Genomic DNA, 20,605 nt, shown 5'->3' with positions numbered 1-20,605 from the left:
GTTTCGTTTCCCCTTGTTCATGTACTGTTTCCCAGAAGTCACATGGGTTAGCTCTTGGTATGAAACCATTTTGAATCACTCAGTCTGCTTCTCTGATCTTTTGTGTGTAGCTCGGGGAAACCCAAGGTCGCACCTGCCCCTCTTGTGGGATGCGGGCATTCTAGCAGAGCCCGTTCCTGTACTCCCCGGGTTTTAGATAGACAAGAGGGCGCCTTACTGACCTACCCCCGGAATAGCTTCAGCTTAGCTACTAGCAATTAGTGGTGCCTTATATGGGTCTTCCTGCAGGCTTACTGACAACTTGTGTTTTTCCTTGTAGGGTGTTAACCTGAATGTGTGAAAATGTATATATGCTTTGTATCACTTGTATTTCGTCAGTTTCCTCTGCGCACCTCCATGGGTCGTGTAGACCGAGGCTCCCCTGACAGTGCTTGTATTTGATTGAATAAACGATTCGACCTTCTCCATTGCCGACTGCCTTATTATTCCTTTATGTTACATGGGCTATTGATAAGTATAGTCCAGCCTTGTAAAATTTTGATTCCTTCAGTTGGCGACTCCGCGGGGACTCCGCGATAGGGTCGTCCCCTCCTGTAAACAGGAGTATAAGGGACAGGGAGGAGTTCTGGCCGAGTGGGTGGATTAGCAGTATTTTGATTCGAAACACCCGCTTGTGGTAAGACAATTGGAGATTCCGCCCTCGAGCCCAGTATCCCTCCCAGCTGCTGAAGACCCTACGCCGGAGTCCTACGGGCTCAACCCGAGAGAAGAACAGACTGTGTCGGTCTGTCTAGAAATCGGCAGTGGAGAAGTCGGGATCGGCCTGAGTGCACCAGGTGAGTGAGCCTTTTGCTTAAATTAGGAAACGGACGCTTGGAAGAAGTGTTCGCTTGGTAATAGCAGTCTGCTTTTTGTTGGTGGTCGGGGAAGCCGGTCCACATGGGAATCAGAAGGGGTCTGACATTGCGGTGCAGGGGCTGCACGGGTAGACACCTCATGGATTTGTTTGGAAAATATTGAAGATAATACTTGGTGCCTCGCGGAGCACGGAGTGCTCGCTCGGCCAAACTCACTCCAGGGAAGCCTTGGGAGCAACTGGGAAAGCTAGGGTTCTGGAGCTTCTTGCACCGAAACCCGGCCCAACCAGAATGCGACCAGTGGATACCTAGGGAGTGGGTTTGTGGTTTTCCTACCAAGTGGCTTATTTGCGGTTGAATTTCGGATTGGTCTGGAATTCTTTTTGAATTGATCCCCCGAACGAGAGTCGACGGGCTCTGTTCGTTTGCATTGAATTTGTATTGAGCTCATTGATACCCTGACACGCTTTACAGCACTTTACATGGTTGAAAAATAGGAGGAGTACGAAAGATTGAATGGTGAAGCATGAAAGGAATGATTGAAAAATTGTAAATAAGAATTGTGATATCATTGTTGTCATGCCTTGTTTCAGCAAAATATGTTTTGGGTGCTGCTATCGGAGAGGTGTTCGGCAGAAAAAAGACAGCCTGCCCCTCCCGAGGGAAGCCCCAGTTTTGATATGTATGTTAAACATGGTCTCACACCAATTTTGTTTAACACTTTATGGCATAAGTACACAAGTGATAATACTGACTTGCAATGGCCTCTAACAGGGTCGTTCGATGAGAAAAGGATTAATTACTTACAAAATAAAATGTTTATGAAGAAAAGTCGCCAGTCAATGTTTGACTCCTTGAACCTATGGTTGGAGGTGGCTAAACGGCGACAGATAAGGGAAGAGAAACTGGGAAAGATTAAATCTGGCCAGACTGTAACCCAAAAAGCCATAGCTTACGATAAAGGAAAGGTAGAGCAAAATATTGCCCAAATGGACAGACAGTACAGTTTGGAAACGGATAAAAGTTATGTGGCCCGACCCGATACTGGAGATGAGATAGAGGATTTATTAGAAGCTCGTCCATCTCCTCCTTATGCTCCACAGGGTTTATATCTAGCAGTGCCCTTGGCCCGAATAGATCACCCCGGGGCTGCGTTGGTCATTAAGGATCCTATGGGAGCAGCAGCTACGGCCCCGCCTGACGGGTCTTTACGGAGTGCGCTGCTTCCCCCTCCCTCGCTCCGACCAACTACCTCACCCTTGATTTCGTTACAACCAGACTCAGTCGTCCCTTCCACTTTGCACCCAGTATTTCTCTCTCCTCCGGCTCGAAGCGCTATAGATCCTCGAGTTTTGGCTACCTTAGATACCACGCCTAAGCGTCTTGGGTCTGATTCGAGAGAACAACGTATTTTCACTAGATCTTCGTTAGGTATGGAGGAAAGGAGGGCTATAGTAAATCAGGCGTCCCAATGGATGAGGAATGCCATTTATACAATGGAGGACATTTGGAGCACTATGAAAGATTTTGAACCCGTTGCTCAGCAACTGGCTTTATAAAATATGTCGATCCAATTAATTTCGCTATGGGAACAGTGTTTTGAGGAAGGGTTCCCTCCCCAAATACTGAGGGATATAAGAGATCGAGCCCACAAATTCCAATTGCAGTCTGATGAAGTATATCAGAATGTAGCAACTCTCTTCCAGTATCAAGAATGAATGCATCAGAAATGTGCTGATTGGAGAACCCAGAACCCTATGAGAAAGGTACATCCTCTCTTCTTTCCAGAATTACCTGAAATTAAGGACAACGGGGGCAATGTTACCAGAGCAAGGGTGGACGCAAGGCTTCAGGAACAATGGGTTTATACCCCTTGGAAAAGAAGCGAGGTACTTACATTAAAAGCCCAGCTCCCCGACCCCCGTAAGAATCCCACAGCTTATTACAAAGAATTGGCCGAGGCCGCCAATTCCGCTATTATGACAATAGCAGACATTGAGTTATTTTTTGGCCTTTTGATCCCGGTTGATATTTGGAGACAGATACATGATACAGATCATGTTCTCGAGCTAGGAGCAGCATGGGATCAACTAAAGACTTGGGATAAGGAACGAAAACCTGGAGAAAAACCGCGAGATGAAATTTTAGCAGTACCATATACATTTATTACATTTATGAAGACCCTCCTCCCTCCTAAGAAAATAGATTGGGATAAGTTAACAGCGTGTAAACAGAAGAAGGATGAGAGTGTGTCGTATTTCTTCACCAAGTTTGAGAAAACATTCATAGATTTTAGCGGGCAGGATTTATCCACAGATGGGGGAATACGACTGTTTGTAAATAGATTCGTGCCAAATTTGTTATCAGAGATTATGTCCCGCCTCCAGGCAGCTGAGAGTACGTGGACTATGGCCACCCCGTCCGTGATCCTCAGTATGGCTCAGTATTATGAGCATCGAGAAAATTAAAGCAAGGAAAGGACGGAAAAGAAGATGAAAGATTTAAAGACTAGAGTCTTGTTGCAGCAAGTTAGTATGGGAAAGAATGCGGGACGAGGTGGGCGTGGTTCCTTCCAAAGGGGAATAGCTACAGGCAGAGGAAGAAGAGGTCCCCGGAATATCGGTATTAATCAATGCTCATATTGTAAGCAGAAGGGGCATTGGACGGCGGACTGTCCTTTGTTGTTGGCAGGAAACGGCCCCAGTAGGGGACGAGGACGGGGAAATATCGATCGAAATAGCAGGCGAAGAGAAGAGGAGGACTCTCAAAAAAACTATTTTGATAGCCCACAAAATTGGCAGTACTATAATGAGAATTATAGGGAGGACAGGTACGACGGACAAGACTATGCATGAGACAGCCAAGGACAGAGAGCGGGCCACATTACAGTACCAGTTGACCAAGAGGGACCTTATGTACAAGGGGAACTGTTGGGTGCATCAGGAAAATTCCTATTGGATACTGTAGCAATGAATACTTCAGTTGCTCATACAATGGTCCCAGGGGCTGCTCTGTCTGGCCAAAATAAAGTATCAGTAGGATTCTCTGGAATACCTGTGGTAAGACCCATTTCTAAGCCTTTGCCTTTCACTGTAGGTCCTATTTCTATACAGTCACCTTTTCTGTTGGCATCAAATTGTGGTGAGAATCTTTCGGGTTTAGATATTTTGAAGAAATTGCACGCTCGGATTTATTGTTCACCGGGTGGTGTATATTTGACGATGCAGAAACCTTCTTTGATGGACGCTCAATACTTTGAAAAAAATGAACGTCTTCCCCCTGAATTCTCTACAATTCCTCAGACACTGTGGGCTACAGGAGACACTGATGTTGGTCTGTTAAAGATAGCCCCCGTGTCCATTACCCTGAAACCTAATGCGCAGCTGCCTCGCATTCCACAGTATAAAATTTCACCAGAAGGTGAACGGGGTATGTTAAACATTATTCGCGGCCTTATTCAAAAAGGGGTAGTGGAAGAAACAGCGGCAAATACTTGTAATTGCCTGATTTTACCGATTTTGAAGAAAGCCCCAGTTGATGGTGCCCCAGATTATAAGAACACATGTCGTTTTGTGATTGACCTTCGAGAGGTTAATAAAATAGTGGATCCACAGTATCCAGTGGTACCTGCTATTTTGACCATGATTCCTCCCACAGCTCAGTATTTCTCTGTAATAGATCTGAAGAATGCCTTCTTTAGCATCCTGATACATCCAGATAGCAGGCATATCTTCGGATTCTCATTGGCTGGCCGAAGTTTTAGATTTACACGCGCTCCCCAAGGCTATACTGAAAGTCCTAGTATTTATAGCCAAGCTATAAAAGCAGTTCTTGATGAATTAATTTTGCCAGCCAGAAATACCATTATTCAGTACGTATATGTTATTCTAGTGGCCTCTGATACTAAAGAGGGATGCAAAGAGGCTACAGTGTAATTGTTACACCATTTGGCCAAGAAAGGAAATAAAGTGTCCCTTTCTATTTCCTAACTGTTCACTCCTCTCTAATACTTTGTTGCATTTGACAACCAAAGATGTGCATGAACCCCTGCCCTGGACGGATGAATGTCAAGAGGCCTTTGAATCTTTAAAGTCTGCTCTTTGTTCTGCGCCTGTGTTGGGAACTCCAGATTACCGAAAACCTTTTTCACTTTATGTGCATGAGGTAGACGGTTGTTCATTATCAGTGTTAACACAGACTTTTGGTTGAAAACAGAGACCCTGTGCATTTTTCTCTTCAGTTTTAGACATTGTTGCACGAGCCCTCCCAAGTTGTCTGAGGGCCACTGCTGCAGTAGCACTGGCCATTCGACAATCAGAAGGAATAGTCCTGAACACTGATCTCACAGTCATAGTACCGCATGCTGTGGATATCCTTTTAAATAGAACTAAGACTCAGCACCTGACGAGTGCCAGATTGACAGGATATGAATTGACATTGCTTGCCCCTCACATTACTATTAAAAGATGCACTACTTTGAATCCCGCCACATTATTGCCTCTCCCTGAGAAAGATGAAAGAGTTGATGTCCATGATTGTGTATTTAGAACGGAAGAAGAAACAAAGGGGCGTGTAGATTTAACTGACACCCCTTTACTTGAACCAGACGGGGAATTGTATGTGGATGGCTCTTGTTTTAAGTTACCAGATGGCACTGCAACAGCTGCATATGCCATTACAACTTTGAAGACAGTAGTGGAAACCGCAAGGATTTCACACCACTCATCCCAAGCAGCTGAACTAATAGCTTTGTTAAGAGCCTGTGAATTGAGTGAAGGTCTGAGGGTGAATATTTTTACAGACAGCCAGTACGCCTTCGGCGTTGCCCATAGTTTTGGGAGGCTCTGGAGGGAGCGGGGTTTCTTTACTACGCATGGCCAGAAAATCCAACATGGTCCCTTGAATGATCGATTATTATTTGCTTTGACCTTACCAAAGAGGTTGGCCATTATTAAATGCAGTGCTCAGAAGAAGGTTGTAGATTCTACTGGAAAGGGGAACGCCTTTGCCGATTCAGTAGCAAAGGAGACGGCACAGGCTAAAGGAAGTCCCATGTTTCTTAGTACATCTGCCCGATGGACCACCAAAACATCCCTTTTTGATAATACCATTGAAAGTGTGAAAGAGTTACAGAAGGAAGCAACTATGGAGGAGATGCAGAGGTGGGAACGGGAGATTGGGAAACTAGATGAGAATGGATGTTGGATAGACCGATCTGAGAAGCAGCGATGGTTGCTCCCTAATGCATTGGTATATGCAGTAGTCACCATGGCGCATGGCCCGGCCCATATCAGTGCAAAAGGAATTAGTGCAGTATTAGACCCAGTATGGAATAATCCAAACATTACCAAAATAGCAGCCCACATTGTTAAATATTGCCCGGTGTGTTTACGACATAATCCTGGAGGTAGAAAACCTGTTTTGAGTGGCAATTTTGCCCCGCCTTCCTTGCCTTTTGAAGTCATACAGATAGATTTCATACAAATGGAACGTGTAAATAATTTGAAGTATGTATTGGTGGTGGTATGTGCTTTCAGTAAATGGGTCGAGGCCTACCCCACCAAAGATGCCACTGCAATTGCCACTGCTAAGGTCCTAATCAAGGAATTTTTCCCTAGATTTTGTTTGCCCCGCATTATCTGGTCGGACAACGGGCCCCATTTTAATGCCTTACTTGTACAAAATGTTTGTGATGGATTGAAAATAAGGCAAAAGTTCCATGCTGCTAGACACCCACAATCAGCGGGCTTGTGGATACTGGTGAAGAATTATCAACGGACATCGAGTTTGGAGCCTAGATGGTCCGAGCCCTACCAGATCATCTTGGTCATGAGGACGGCGGTGAAGGTGCATGGCAGCAAACACTAGATCCATGTGAGTCACGTCAAGCGCCTGCCGCTGCCCCTTCCTTCTGACCGGCAGAACAAAGACCGAGTGCCCAGTCAGGAAGGAGAGTTGATCCAAAGCTTTGTGCCCTTTTCCGATGCTCAGGAAAAAGGGAAATCAAGTAAAGTGTTGCCTGAAGGGGAAGGTGAGATAGCTCAATCAGAAGCGACTGCCAGTCCCGAGGCATCACAGGAGGTGACCAAGTCTGTTACCCATGCCACTGAATTGTTTTCTGACCAGGAGCAACCTGGCCATTGTCAATACGATCTGCGGCCCCGAAAACAGCGCGGCATCCCACTCTCTAATGGAAGAAATTAGATCAAGACTTTGTGATGAAAAACGTTGAGTAGAGTGATTGGGGTGCTGAGCGAGACACTGGACTGAACTCGCAGAGAGCTCGGAACATTGTGTTAATAAGGCTCTGTTCAGAAAGAAAGACTGAGTTAAGGGCCGCAATTGTACCTTTGGAATCTGAAAGTTTGCTTTTCCTTTGATGAGTGATAAGTGCCTGCCTGTGAGGCTCTAAAAACGGACACAGGGAGAAGATCCCTTAGTGGGAAGAAGAAACCCTCTGGTGGTGCGTGTGCTTTGTGGATACCAAGATTAGCTTTGGACTTTTAGCAAGGGACCGAGATAGATTTGGACTTTTAGAGAGCATGTTTCCCTTTGATCGATTTATGATCGAAGATGAACGACCACTCGCCCCTCGGCGCCATATGCATAATATGCAACTGTTTTCCAGATGGCCCACCAGAGTGAAGGTGCCATTCGTTGCTTTTATTGTTATAATTATTGTAATAATGATGTGTGTGTTAGTATATTTGGAATTTCAGCATCCAGTGCAGAAATTGTTGAAAACTACTCCTGCCCTAGAGGAACGCCTCCTTTACTCTTTGCCTCCGCATAAGGCTAGGCATAGGGAAACTTATTCAAAGAATGTTTTTATTGAAATGTTGCATCAGACCCACAGTACTACAAACAAAACAAACTGCTGGGTTTGTAGCTTGTTACCGTCAGTCATGCATCAACATGAGTTATTCATCTCCATCCCTTTGTCTTATTTAGCCAGTTGTGAAGCATGGTGGCAATTATTATCGTTAATGTATTCACACTATGTTGTAAATCCCAAAATATATTCTGAATGGGATTATGAAGCCATTTTAAAATATATAGAGCGACACCAAGGATTCGATGCTGAAGGGGATGAAGGTCAGGGTTCCTGAGATCCAAACGCCTGTATGAATGTATATACTGATTCCAAAAATGATACCTGGTTGCAGGAGGAAATGCAGGATTTTGAACTTTTTAATTCTACTTTGTATTTTCAGCATTTCAAGGAAGGCAATGTTACAAATGATAGAGCCCTGCCAATCCCCATAATTATTCCACCTCTCTGTTTTGTATTGGGGGTGAGGTCACATTAAGGTAGGGAGTAGTACCTGTGATTATACCTATACATTGCAGACCGACAGTACTCCCCCGATGATCATTCCCCCTAATGTATATTTCTTGTGTGGGGAAAATGCTTATACTTGGCTTCCTCAAGGATGGGCAGGACAGTGTTATCTGTCCTTCCTTTATCCCCCTGTGTATGTTGCCCCTTCCGATTATCATAGAACTCATCAGCTAATGAAGAGAGAGGTAGAATCTAATCGGACTATTAGGAGCTATGATATTGATAGTACTGATCAAACAGATACCTCGCTACAGCAGTTTGAAGACATTTCAAAGGGCCTGGTCCCATTCTGGGGTCCGATTTTTAATAATCGAAATATAAGGCGCTTGTCTAGAATAGTGGAAAATGTGGTTTAAACCACGACCGAGATTTTGACCCACCTCACTGTTGAGCTTCAGGCTACGAGGCTTGTTTCTCTTCAAAATCGGATGGTGTTAGACGTCATCCTGGCAGATAGGGGTGGAGCTTGCCGCGTGATCGGCAGCTCTTGTTGCGTTTTTATTCCCGACTCGGCCCCTACCATACATCTTGCCATTAAAAAATTACATTGATTAGCTAGAGAGCTTCATGAAGAGAAAGGTACTTGGTCCCTCAGTGGATGGTTCTGGGGCCTCCTAGCTACTTGGGGTTGGAAGATATTCATGATCCTGGCAGGAGCATTTGGGGTTATTTTCACATGCTGTTTATGCCTCCAATGTGACCCAGCATGTTGTACCTTTTGTGCCAATAAGATAACGTCTGCTCTGACCCTTTCTCGGCAGGAAAAAGTAGAGAAGCAAATGATTCAGAAAGAGGTCACAGACCTCATGCAGATCGATGAAGGGGTGTTTGTAGAGTAAAGAAGTTATATTGGCCATAGTAGGCCAAAAGGGCCGTCTGTTGGGATATAAAATTATATATATAATATGATTGGCCCACTATGTACCATATAACCGTATATGCGTATGAATAACCGCATAGTATTATACTATATATGTTAGCTCTTTGATAGATTAATGTAGGCCCATTTAGACCTATTGATATAGCAAGGGCCACCTTGTTTCGTTTCCCCTCGTTCATGTACTGTTTCCCAGAAGTCACATGGGTTAGCTCTTGGTATGAAACCATGTTGAATCACTCAGTCTGCTTCTCTGATCTTTTGTGTGTAGCTCAGGGAAACCCAAGGTCGCACCTGCCCCACTTGTGGGATGCGGGCATTCTAGCAGAGCTCGTTCCTGTACTGCCCGGGTTTTAGACAGACAAGAGGGCGCCTTACTAACCTACCCCCGGAATAGCTTCAGCTTAGCTACTAGCAATTAGTGGTGCCTTATATGGGTCTTCGTGCTGGCTTACTGACAACTTGTGTTTTTCCTTGTAGGGTGTTAACCTGAATGTGCAAAAACATATATATGCTTTGTATCACTTGTATTCCGTCAGTCTCCTCTGCGCACCTCCATGGGTCGTGTAGACGAGGCTCCCCTGACAAGCAGAGCTTGTCACCAGAGCGGCGTCAAGTTCACCAGAGAGAAGAGTCGACGTCGAGCAGTGGAGCAGAGCCAAGAATACAGGAGCTAAGTGATAGTTCTTACGAAAACAAAAACGATTTAAGAACGTACTTACCTGACTATAGTAAAACCGTGGTTCACAGAAAGTCTAGAAAGCAAAACGAGATAGAGAAAGAATTAGCGTCTTTTACAAGTGAATACAACAGAATGCAAAAAGTCGCTTATTCAATGTAAATATGTAAATACTTACCAGAGACTGTCAAAGTTGTGATGCAATTCTGAAAACCTATAAAAAGACAACAACAGAGGTTAAAGAAGTCAAGAGGCAACAAAGAAGGCAGTAATAAGAAGAAGGAAGAGTATTAGAGACACTATAAGGCAAACTCGTCTAGTTAGCGAAGTAAGTGCACTTACTTATTACCAATAAGTAGTAACAAGCTGAGACGGACTGACAAGAGAAACTAATATATGTTTTCTCTTTCTATAGTAACAACTAATAGTGCGAGACTAGTTGAACTACAACAAGATAAGACAGAAGAGGAGCTTAAGTCCAGAAGAACAAGGGTGGGTGAGATATGCATTAGAGCAAGGCTAAACTAAGAGCAGAAAAGGATAGGCTTGCAATAGTGTATTACCTTCTAGGTTCCACAGAAGACAGAAGACGTCAGCACGTAGCCGACTGAGGGAGCCTACTCTGGACCAGTCTCTTCTTTGTTTATTATTTTATCCAATTCCCCCGTCCCCCAAAGTATTGATTTGGAGGTTCTGTCAAAAGACCTATGAACATTACTTAGAGGGATTTGGGATCTAGCATCTCTGTTCCCGTGCAAGAACTGGTAAGCCTTAGTTTGATAGCATTGAGTTCTGACAGAGGTAATGGAATTGTGGTGGTATTGGTGGTGATTTTGGTGGTGATGGTATTGGTGGTGGTGGTGGTGGTATTGGCAGTGGTGGTACTGGTGGTGGTATTGGTTGTAGTCGTATTGTTGTTGGTGGTGGTATTGGTGGTGGTGGTGGTATTGGTAATGGTTGTTGTGGTATTGGTAGTTGTGGTATTGGTGGTGGTATTGGTGGTGGTATTGGTAGTGGTGGTATTGGTGGTGGCAGGGGTATTCGTGGTGGTGGTGGTGGTATTGATGGTGGTGGTGGTATTGGTGATGGTGGTATTTGTGGTGGTGATGATATTGTGGTGGTGATATTGGTGGTGGTGGTGGTATTGTTAGTGGTGGTATTGGTGGTGGTATTGTTGGTGGTGGTATTGGTGTTGGTGGTGGTGGTGGTGGTGGTATTGGTAACGGTTGTTGTGGTATTGGTAGTTGTGGTATTGGTGGTGGTATTGGTAGTGGTATTGGTGGTGATGTTGGTGGCATTGGTCGTATTGGTAATGGTGGTTGTGGTGTTGGTAGTGGTGGTGGTATCGGTGTTGGTGGCGGCGGTGGTGGTATTGGTGTTGGTGGTATTTGTGGTGGTGGGGTGGTATTGTTGGTGGTGGTATTGGTGGTGTTATTGGTGGTATTGGTAGTGTTGTTGTTGTTAATAAAACAGGCTTTTGAAAACAATCCATCAGGTGGCTTTACAGATTACATGTAACATAGATGTGCTGTTGTCAGCTTCAGCCCATAAGCACAGGGTTATGTGCTACCTGAAATTCACCTGACTTAATTGGCTCATCATTTCTAAATTAATTTTACATGGAGGGGGGTGTACTCATACACAAGATAATGCCGGGTTAAAGTAATTAAAAGAGGGCGCCCCTGTTATGGGGACGGCCGTGCTGCCTAAAAAACGCAAGCGGTATCAGCTGAAGCAGCACATGTCCGGCCTGCAGTAAGAGAAACTCAATAAAATAAATAGTGCTTACAGACTAAATCGAGGTCCCGAGAAACAACTGAAGTCAGAGGGACAGTTGCCGTGGAGGGTACAAATGAAGACAAGGCCGTACTAAGGAGGGACTAACAAGCCTAGTAATGAATTCTAAGGCAGCTTTTACGAAAGACAATGACACAAGCCAATGAAAATTATGGGAGGAGAGTGAGCGTGGCTTCTCTCCCATACTCTACTACAGCAGTTTCGATGAGCGAGTAGTGGTGCCTGCCGCTAGGCTCAACCTAAAAGGGGAAAACTTTTTTTTTTAAGTTGACGTTTTCATCAGTTATTTCCTGCCTAGTGTCTGGTTTAGAAAAGTAATTTACTGTTGAGTCCATCTGACCCGTCTGCTCAAAGGGATACATAGTAATTTTTGGTTGTCCGAAAACATGCATTACCAAGAGCCAACAGCTTATAATGTTTTGTTCATTTTGTACCAACTATGCTTTAATTAAGGTAGTACAATCTACTGAGTAAAAAATGGGTATCAGGGAAACTACTGCATTTTTTAAATGGGCCCAAGATACTGAGTTTAGGAAACATTTATTTATTCAGCTCTAAATTTGGAGCTACCCATACTATCGTGTGATTCAGGGGGAATTTTGTAAACTTTGTTTTTCCTTGCACCCTGGCTTCAGTTTGAAAGCCAAAAATAGGGTTTAATTGATAATAACAAATGTTCTACTATTCTTTATTCCCACACTTCTTCAAATAAAACTGTACCCGCCTTATTTGAGTGGGCCTAGTACTCTTGACAGGAAAAGCCTCAAAACACAACATGGAGACATCAAACTTGTGTCATGCAAAATTACCCATTTTAGCGATTAGGGTAGTTGTGGACCCAGATGCCACCTAGGGTAGCCTACTAAAAACAGACATTTCTGAAAACCAGCCACCCAGGGAATTCAAGGGTGGTTGTAGCATGTGTGGATTCCACAATTTTTCTTGACCAGAATGCCCACCAGACATCTAACCTTTTATAAAATAATGCATTTTCCTCACATTTCTAAGAGGAAATGTTTCTGAATATATGGGGATCCACAGAATTAATATTGTGTAGCATTCGCATAAATAGCACCAAGGTCAGAAAGGCAAAATATTGATACAGCATTAGGGGTGGGAGATAGGCCCAGCAAATTGGCTGACCACCACATATTAGAAATGCTTACCACTGCACATTTTGCATTATTGCCAATAAGAGAGGGTGCATTTTTCTTGAAATCCGAATTGAGCTAAAATGATCTAGCAGGCCATAACCAATTTAAGCTAGGTCCACTCTGCCACAGTTCTACCAGTCGACAGATACCATCTAGATTAGAAAATCAAGCCCACTCCTAGCCTTTATATATGTGCACACCTGTAAACATGTGTCACACCCTACATTCTCAGGACACTTTTTCCCAGTAGTGTACCTAATTTAACTAAGTAGGCACTGACAGGTGCAGCTGAAATCTATTTGGAACTGAAGCTTACAGTGGGTGAGATTGCATCAGGCATACTAACCACAACAGAGGTCTAAAAAGCTGAAATCCAAAGAAAAAGAAATAGGGGTATTTCCCAGGCAAGCATGATGAAGGTGCCATGGGACTTATATATGCTACAGATTGTATAAGTATTTGTTGTTTTGTAAATATACCTTATTTATTTGGCTTTAATCTCTTACTAATCCCTCTCTCTTTCACAAGCTCTTAGAAACCACACTTTACAGATATATATATAAAAATATATTTGAATAGCAGAACAAGTCTTGGTGCTATTTCTTTCAACATTAGAGGTCTGTTGATTACCTCGGGAACAGATGGCTTTTATGGAGCACTCAAATTGTTTGAGGAATTCTGTCTTCAAAATCATGTGGAGCTCAGCTCCGATTGTCTCCCATTTCTTATTCTGCAATCTAATTCCTCATTATGACAACCAGTATTTTTATCATGCATTCAGTTAAGTGAGATACCATATACTTGGCGAGGTAGTTTAGTACTGTTAATTTAAATCAAATTTCCATTGTTTAAACCATCAATCTATGTAATATTTGCATTTTTGGGTATTTTTAATGAAATTGTACAATAAGCATAGTTAAGAGTCACTGCAATACACGCCACTACAAGTGATTACGCAGATGGGTTTTTCATCAAATAGATAACGTGCTATTGTTGCAAACTCTCATGCTGGTTGATTTAAATGTCTGATTTAGACTAGAGGTGTTCAGGCATTTCAGTTAAAGATCCAAAATCTATTTATTTTGCTTTAATGCACTATGATTATGTTTTCTTCAAAATCTACGGAAAGTGGTGGAGAGGAACAAATATATATAAATATTGTATTCTATCCGCTTTCGTTCCCTAATATTCCAAATAGCTTTTATATAATAGGAATATGACCAGTGTCTATATTTATTTGTTATCAAACTATCAAAATTTCTTGGGATCATGGTAATAACTTGAAGATAAAGAGATAAAAATAAGAAATCTCATCTTTCGAGAGTTAAAAATGAACATATAGTCATATTTTCCTTGTCATTACAAATGGTTATGCCTGCTCTTTGAGTCTCTGTGCAAATTCGATACTTTATCCGGTGCAAATTGGTTTCAGACATGGGGTGGGGACCTTAGATCAATGTTTAACCTGGACCTGCTAATACTTTAATACACTTCGATATAGTTGATCACTCTATTCTTTGGCCAATTCTCCTCACTTTGGTGCTCCTAGACCGATTATATCTTTTCTTTCAAGGTTGTGTGAGAGCAGGGTGCGATTTCGACCCCGGGGTGATTGGATAAGGAATTTTGATGTGAATCAAAGTAAACAACAAGGGTGTGTCCTTGCCCCGCTACTTATTTCCTTGTTTATCAATGGGATGGACAAGGCCTAACAAGCGGTTCAAGCAGATGCCTTGCAAATCACCAGGAGTCCTATACCAGTGTTACTTTATGCAGATGATGCTGTCTTGCTATCTAGGACCGCAGTTGGTTTACAGCATTTAACCCGTTCCATGCGCCGGACGGCCCCCAGCCGTCTAACGTCACAGTGGGCATGTGTGGCGGACGGCCGGAGGCCGTCTGAACCCGCCCACACATTAATTCTCCAGCCTCAAGGCAGAATTTACGTCGTGGTCAAGGTGTTAATAAATACTTTTGGGACTTTTCTTTCTGCAAGAAATTGGTAGTTAACAAATAGAAGACATATGCTATGATCTGTAGGTCTAAACCAAAGAAAGGTTGAACCTTTAATATTGATAACAACCCGGTAACTACTGTTGTTACCTTTGGCTATTTGGGTGGGACCTTTGCAGGTAATGGGTCATGGTTACATGAAACCACAAATGTCTGATCCAAGATGAATAGAAGCGTTCATGGGATTTTTAGGTTTTCCGCGAAATTGGGCAATCGACCAATTAGAGAGATGTTAGCCATTTACAAGGCCAGCGTTGTCGCTGCAGCTATTTATGGAGCTGGAGTGTGGGGTTACTGTAACAACAAGGCACTGCAGACTGAGGAAAATTGTTTCCTCAAGCGCTTATTATATCTACCTACCTGTGGTGATAATACATCAAGAGTTGCAGTATCTAGTGGATTTCATTTTACTACACCCTTTGTTACTATGGCGTTCTATTTGGGTGAAAGAAGAGACCAGTTTAACAAAGTCCATCAGTTTAGACTGTCGGTCTTTGGACAAGGCAATGTGTATTAACTGGCTAAGATATATTAATATCACATTTAGTCGTCTGTTCAATTTGTCAATTCAGTTCAATCCCCTACAAGTGACTATATTAACCTAACAGATTATTAAGGACTATTTTATGTATTAGAGAACGGAATCTCGTATGAGATTGGACGGGGAAAAAATGACTTTTGTATTTTATCAAACACTTCAGCTTGAGGAGGGCTTCCAAAGTTACGTAAACCTGGGTCACAAATCCATTGCACCGCTTTATACTAATCAGATTCAGCTTTGGAATTGTTCATCATTTAGATGCTGGTCCCACCATGAAATGTTGTCCCCCAGATTCTATTCCCTGTCCTTGTGACGGGCACAACAGGCAAAGTACAATCCATTTTATGCTATGTTGTGATTTTTACTCTAATTTTATGCACCTCTATTTAAAACACTTTTTTTTAACTCAAAACGTTAGATCACATATAGCTGCTTTGAAATGTATGCTTGATCTTGATGGTAATGGGGTTTGTATTAATGTTGCACTTTTTATTTTGAAACCAATAGACGTACGGAAAAATATCTCTTTCTAAAATTATGATAATACAAATTATTTGATGAGGAATAATAGTTTTATGGAAAGTGTTAGAAAGATTTTAAGCATGGCCCTCCTTTTTTGTTTTTATCACTGTATTTGTTTTTATGATTGCTTATGATATCAAATTTAGCTTGTTTTGACTGATTGAATCTCTGAGGCCACGGTCAAAGATTGAACCACTTATCATGAGATGAAGTGATGGCTTTAAAACACAATTTCTCAATCAAGCCAAAGGATGAAGATGCTCTTTACAGTTTGTTAAAACAACTGTAGAAATTAAACATAAATTTTTACATGGACAACCCATTTAAAATTATGTTGTTTTATCTAAATTTCAAATGGTGCAGTATTCAGCATAGAATGCTGCCAAAAAGAACCTGACCAATGATGTCATATCAGTACTGTGCAAGTCGTGTTCAACTTAATTTTTATTTGTTCTTGATTACTAAAACTGTGCTGAAGATTTTTTTTAATTCTCCGATTTACAAAGCTGAACATGGGCAAATTGTGATGCACCATCATAATTATTTATTCCTGACAAAGTAAATATTGGCTATACACTGTAATCAAGTTTTAGATTCTTTGTTCACCATTTTAAGACTGTAGGTGTCATTTGTGTTTAGAGTGGGGTCTGTCAATGTCAGCTGTAAAACAAATTCAGTTCTGCTGAAATGGCAATGAGTTAACTTAGGGCTATAATTATGAGAGCCATTTGTCAGGTTTGCTGCAGCTAAAGTGACACATGAGGTCCTGAGTCAGATTTATGTAGCCACGCAAAGCCACATTGCATGGCTTTCGGTGGCCTTAAAACTCTTGAGGAAAGCATGCAGCTTAAATCACTGCGTCGCCTTACTCTGTGCAAGGGAGGCGTTGCATGGTCATTGCGGTCAGTGTTACCTCACAACTCACATGGGTTTTGACGCATTCTCAGATTTACAAGGACTTGTAAACCCGGGAATGCATCAAAACCCTACACTTCCCGAGATGAGGCGTATCAAGGAGAAATAACTTTATTTCTCCTTGTTTATTTCTCTTTCTATGTGTGTTGCATTCTGCAGCACACATAGGACCATGGTGCAAGGGTGCCAGCGTAAGCTGCCGAAATGGTACCAGCGCCGGGGGAAAGAACAGGAATGCACCTTATTGGAGAAATAGGGCGCATTCATGCCCTTTCACATTGATGCAGGGCAGCACAGCAAGGTGACTTGCTGCACTGTCCTATGTCAAATCCCAATAAATGAGGGTCGATGTGTTCTTATCATCATGTAGGCAGTACTTTGAAAACAAGTAACATGAGCCATGAGTGACTCAATATTATCAGAGGATTGTTTTTAGCTTCATGGTGTGTAAGTGTGTTAATCTGCTGAACTCACAGTGAGTATTGAGAAAATCTTGAAGGAATGTGGAATCCTCTATCTGATGTACTGCCATCTAAAATTACGATATTTTTGTTAAGCCTTGGTGACTCCGTGCAGTGCCACATCCACGAAGTAACTCAAACTCATACGGCTATCCTATGTAGTGTGCACACGCATTGGCAGGGTGTGGCAGGGACGTCTAGCAACCCCAATTACAGCAAATGACTGTTGTTTGGAAGGGGTTTCTTTTGACAGCTGTAATAACGTGAAAAACAACTGTCCGTCATGCAGTATGTTTCACTATGTTTTGCATCAAATGGGTATGAGTTACATTGTTATTGTAGTTTTAGAACATATTTAGGTGTTGTAAGTAGTGATGTGTGCAACTGTAGAAACATGTTTGGAGTAGTTTTTAGGGCACAGGGTTACCGAGTGCTTAAATATCTTCCTTCCATTAACAGTTTTTCATTATGATTGGGAGGCAAATGAGTATTCTTTAGCTTTGAAGGAGGTGCATGCTTGCAATGAGCCTTGGAAACTTGCAACAATAAAGTGATACAATTAACAGGTGTTGGGACAGAAATGTCCTCCGCATGGTAATGGACATGCACCGCTGTCCTGAGTGCCTAACTGTAGTGATATGTGGATCCCTAATGCAGATTTTTAGTGTCATAGGCAACCATTGATCATGTGTGTGTGCCATGACTTGGCATTTCTCATGGATTGCGGTTTAGTAGGACCAGGAGGGGCGCCCAAAGCACTTTCCCGTCAGAATCTGGATGCTAACCGGGAGGATGCTTACGATGAGGACACTCAAAGGCGTGGTCTTGGCTGTCCTTGTGTGAGGGTGACTCCTTTGAGTAGCCACAATGCCACCAACACTAAGTAGCACCTAGCAGATAGTGCCACCAGGAAGGAGCCTAGGTTGGAGGGAGAAGCCCAAGGGCAAAAAACTTTGAGAGGATAACAAGAATCTTTTGGCAAAAGGACCATGCAACATAATGGTGCAGGAACCAAAATGCAGGAAAAGAAGCTGGAAGCGCTGGAATCAAATTCTCCAGGAAGAATAGATCTTCATTTCAGGAGTCAAGAGCGAGGAAACACATCTAACAGTAGAAAGCATTGTGATGCAAAAGAGGATAGATAGGCTCCCTTAGGTAATCTGAAAACGGGAAATTGTATAAAAAATGGGCATCACCATTTTATATTGGGAGAAAACTGGTAAATGAAGTAAGCAGGGTGGCCATCTTGAATTGGGCTGGATGTATCCTGTAGAGGGAAATCTGGGACCGAGAATTTTCCAGGAAATGAAGACGTGCTAATTGCTTCTCCCCTAGCAAGGCACCCCAGAAAGAAGTATGGCAGCGCGGGATGTTGCATCGGCAAGCCGGCTGCCGACAGGTAAGTTTAGGCAGGAAACATGGTGGCCTGCCAATCTCACCCCACTCTAAGCCACTCTCATATCGCAGTGTGCCCAGCTCGTCTGAGGCAGTCTCGGGAAGCAACATCGGAATGGGCTTTCCCAACCACCACAAATGAAGTTCACACATGTTTACACACATCCTATGTACACTGACTCTGTGACAGTGTGCAAGTAGTGTGCATCCCAAGGGGCGGTGAAAAGAGGATACATAATCACATGATTCATTCTCATGTCCAATTATGATATGCCCTTCATTCTTTATTACACATTGAAAGAGGAAATTGCATGATTGCATAAATTTGGTGCTGGAATGTGTCCCTTGAAACCTTATGTCATTCAGGACACTAAGCTGACACACATGCACCATGGTTGCCATTAGACACCATTATGTGAGTTGCTGAATGTAGAAAAACCATTAATGTGCTGTATGTAAAAGTAAATGTACATTCCTTCACTTCACTTTGGATGCAGGTTAACTCAGCCTTCCCACATTCTGTTTTGTCCATTGGTACAAGAAAATCATGAGGACCTATATGCGCATCTAATTGTGGCAAAGACCCTAACATATGAAAAAATAAGTAGAATGAGACAGCAAAAAACATATCTTAAGCAAGGCAATCCCTATGTGAAGTCTGTGTATCACAGGTCAATCCCACGGGCAAGAGGAATGAATATATATCACACATCTATGAAACTGAAAAATATGGCCATTCATAAACAACCTTGGTTACTCTCAACAATGTTGCATCCTGTAACATCACGAATCATCTACACACATCACATTTGATGTGCACATGTATACAAATGTGTTGCAATAATCGCTACAACAGTCATCCAAGGTGCCAGACTGTGCAGCAAGGTGCCCACTCATGCACAAACTACATCCCCCATGACAGCCAACAATACAGTTTTCTGAGAAATATTGTGACTGACCTGGAGATATTATGCACTCCATCTGCCTGCTCAGACACACAACCAATGTGAACTGAATCATGTGGAAGATATGGCCTACACTGTCCTCAAGACATGTGGCTCTGTAGTGTAAGCAGTCTCCTTGTTCCTTGTTTCACTGTACAGTGCAACATTACCACACATTCACTAACCCCTGTGTACTGTCACCATAGTGGACTCTGTGCACAGCAATGTGTATACTACCATTTCACATATTCACTTACACTCACTATCCTTCCCATGCCTGAAGCATAGAAAAAAGTAGAAAATGTCAGAACAAAATATGTGTGCCTGAAGGAAGACACATCACTTATTATTCAATCAGAAAGATATTTGGTTAGGATTTAAGATAGTACCCACAAATTGAACAATAGATGATTGTAAGACATTTGCCTAGTAAATGGAAAAGAGACTAAACTCATTGATGACAAATTATCACATGCATACCATTGCCACTCAGCTAAATGACAAATACCAAGGGTGAGATTTACCAAATCTCAACACAACACAGTGAAGCTGCACTACGTTGCGTGACAGGGAAGGAGCACAAGAGCGGCATATCTTCAGACATATGGCTCTCGCCTCACCTTTCCCTTGCTGTGCCCCACCCACATACCTTAGAGCCATAGCACTAGAGTGTGTGAGTGAGAGTCCAGCATAGGTTTTATACATCATGGGTACCTTTCCTGTACAAAATACTGTGCCTAGACACGAGGGAAAGCTTTTCCCACTTTGTATACGTGCTGCACATTGCAGCACACATGCAAAGTCGGAAAAGGAAGGAGAAATGAAAGCATTTCTAATTCTTTGCACCGAGTTTAAACAGGTGTTGTTTTCCCATGCTAAACCTAATCTACTGTGTTTAATAAATTGGATTTTGTGTGAAAAACCATGGGTGGTTGCATGGGAATGCCCATTCACCACCCTTGCATGCCCGAATGGCGCAAAATAAAGCGAAGCGCGGCTTTGTGCTACTTCCCATTACTTTTACGTTATTTTCAGCGCCAAACAAGTTTAGCACTGGAAAGGAAATTAGGAAAAAAAGATTTTGTGCAGTTTTGCATAACTTTTGTGA

The sequence above is a fragment of the Lissotriton vulgaris genome, chromosome 1_1 (genome assembly GCF_964263255.1).
Source record: "Lissotriton vulgaris chromosome 1_1, aLisVul1.2, whole genome shotgun sequence".
NCBI classification, from domain to species: domain Eukaryota; kingdom Metazoa; phylum Chordata; class Amphibia; order Caudata; family Salamandridae; genus Lissotriton; species Lissotriton vulgaris.
Note: the sequence above shows the minus strand (reverse complement) of the source record.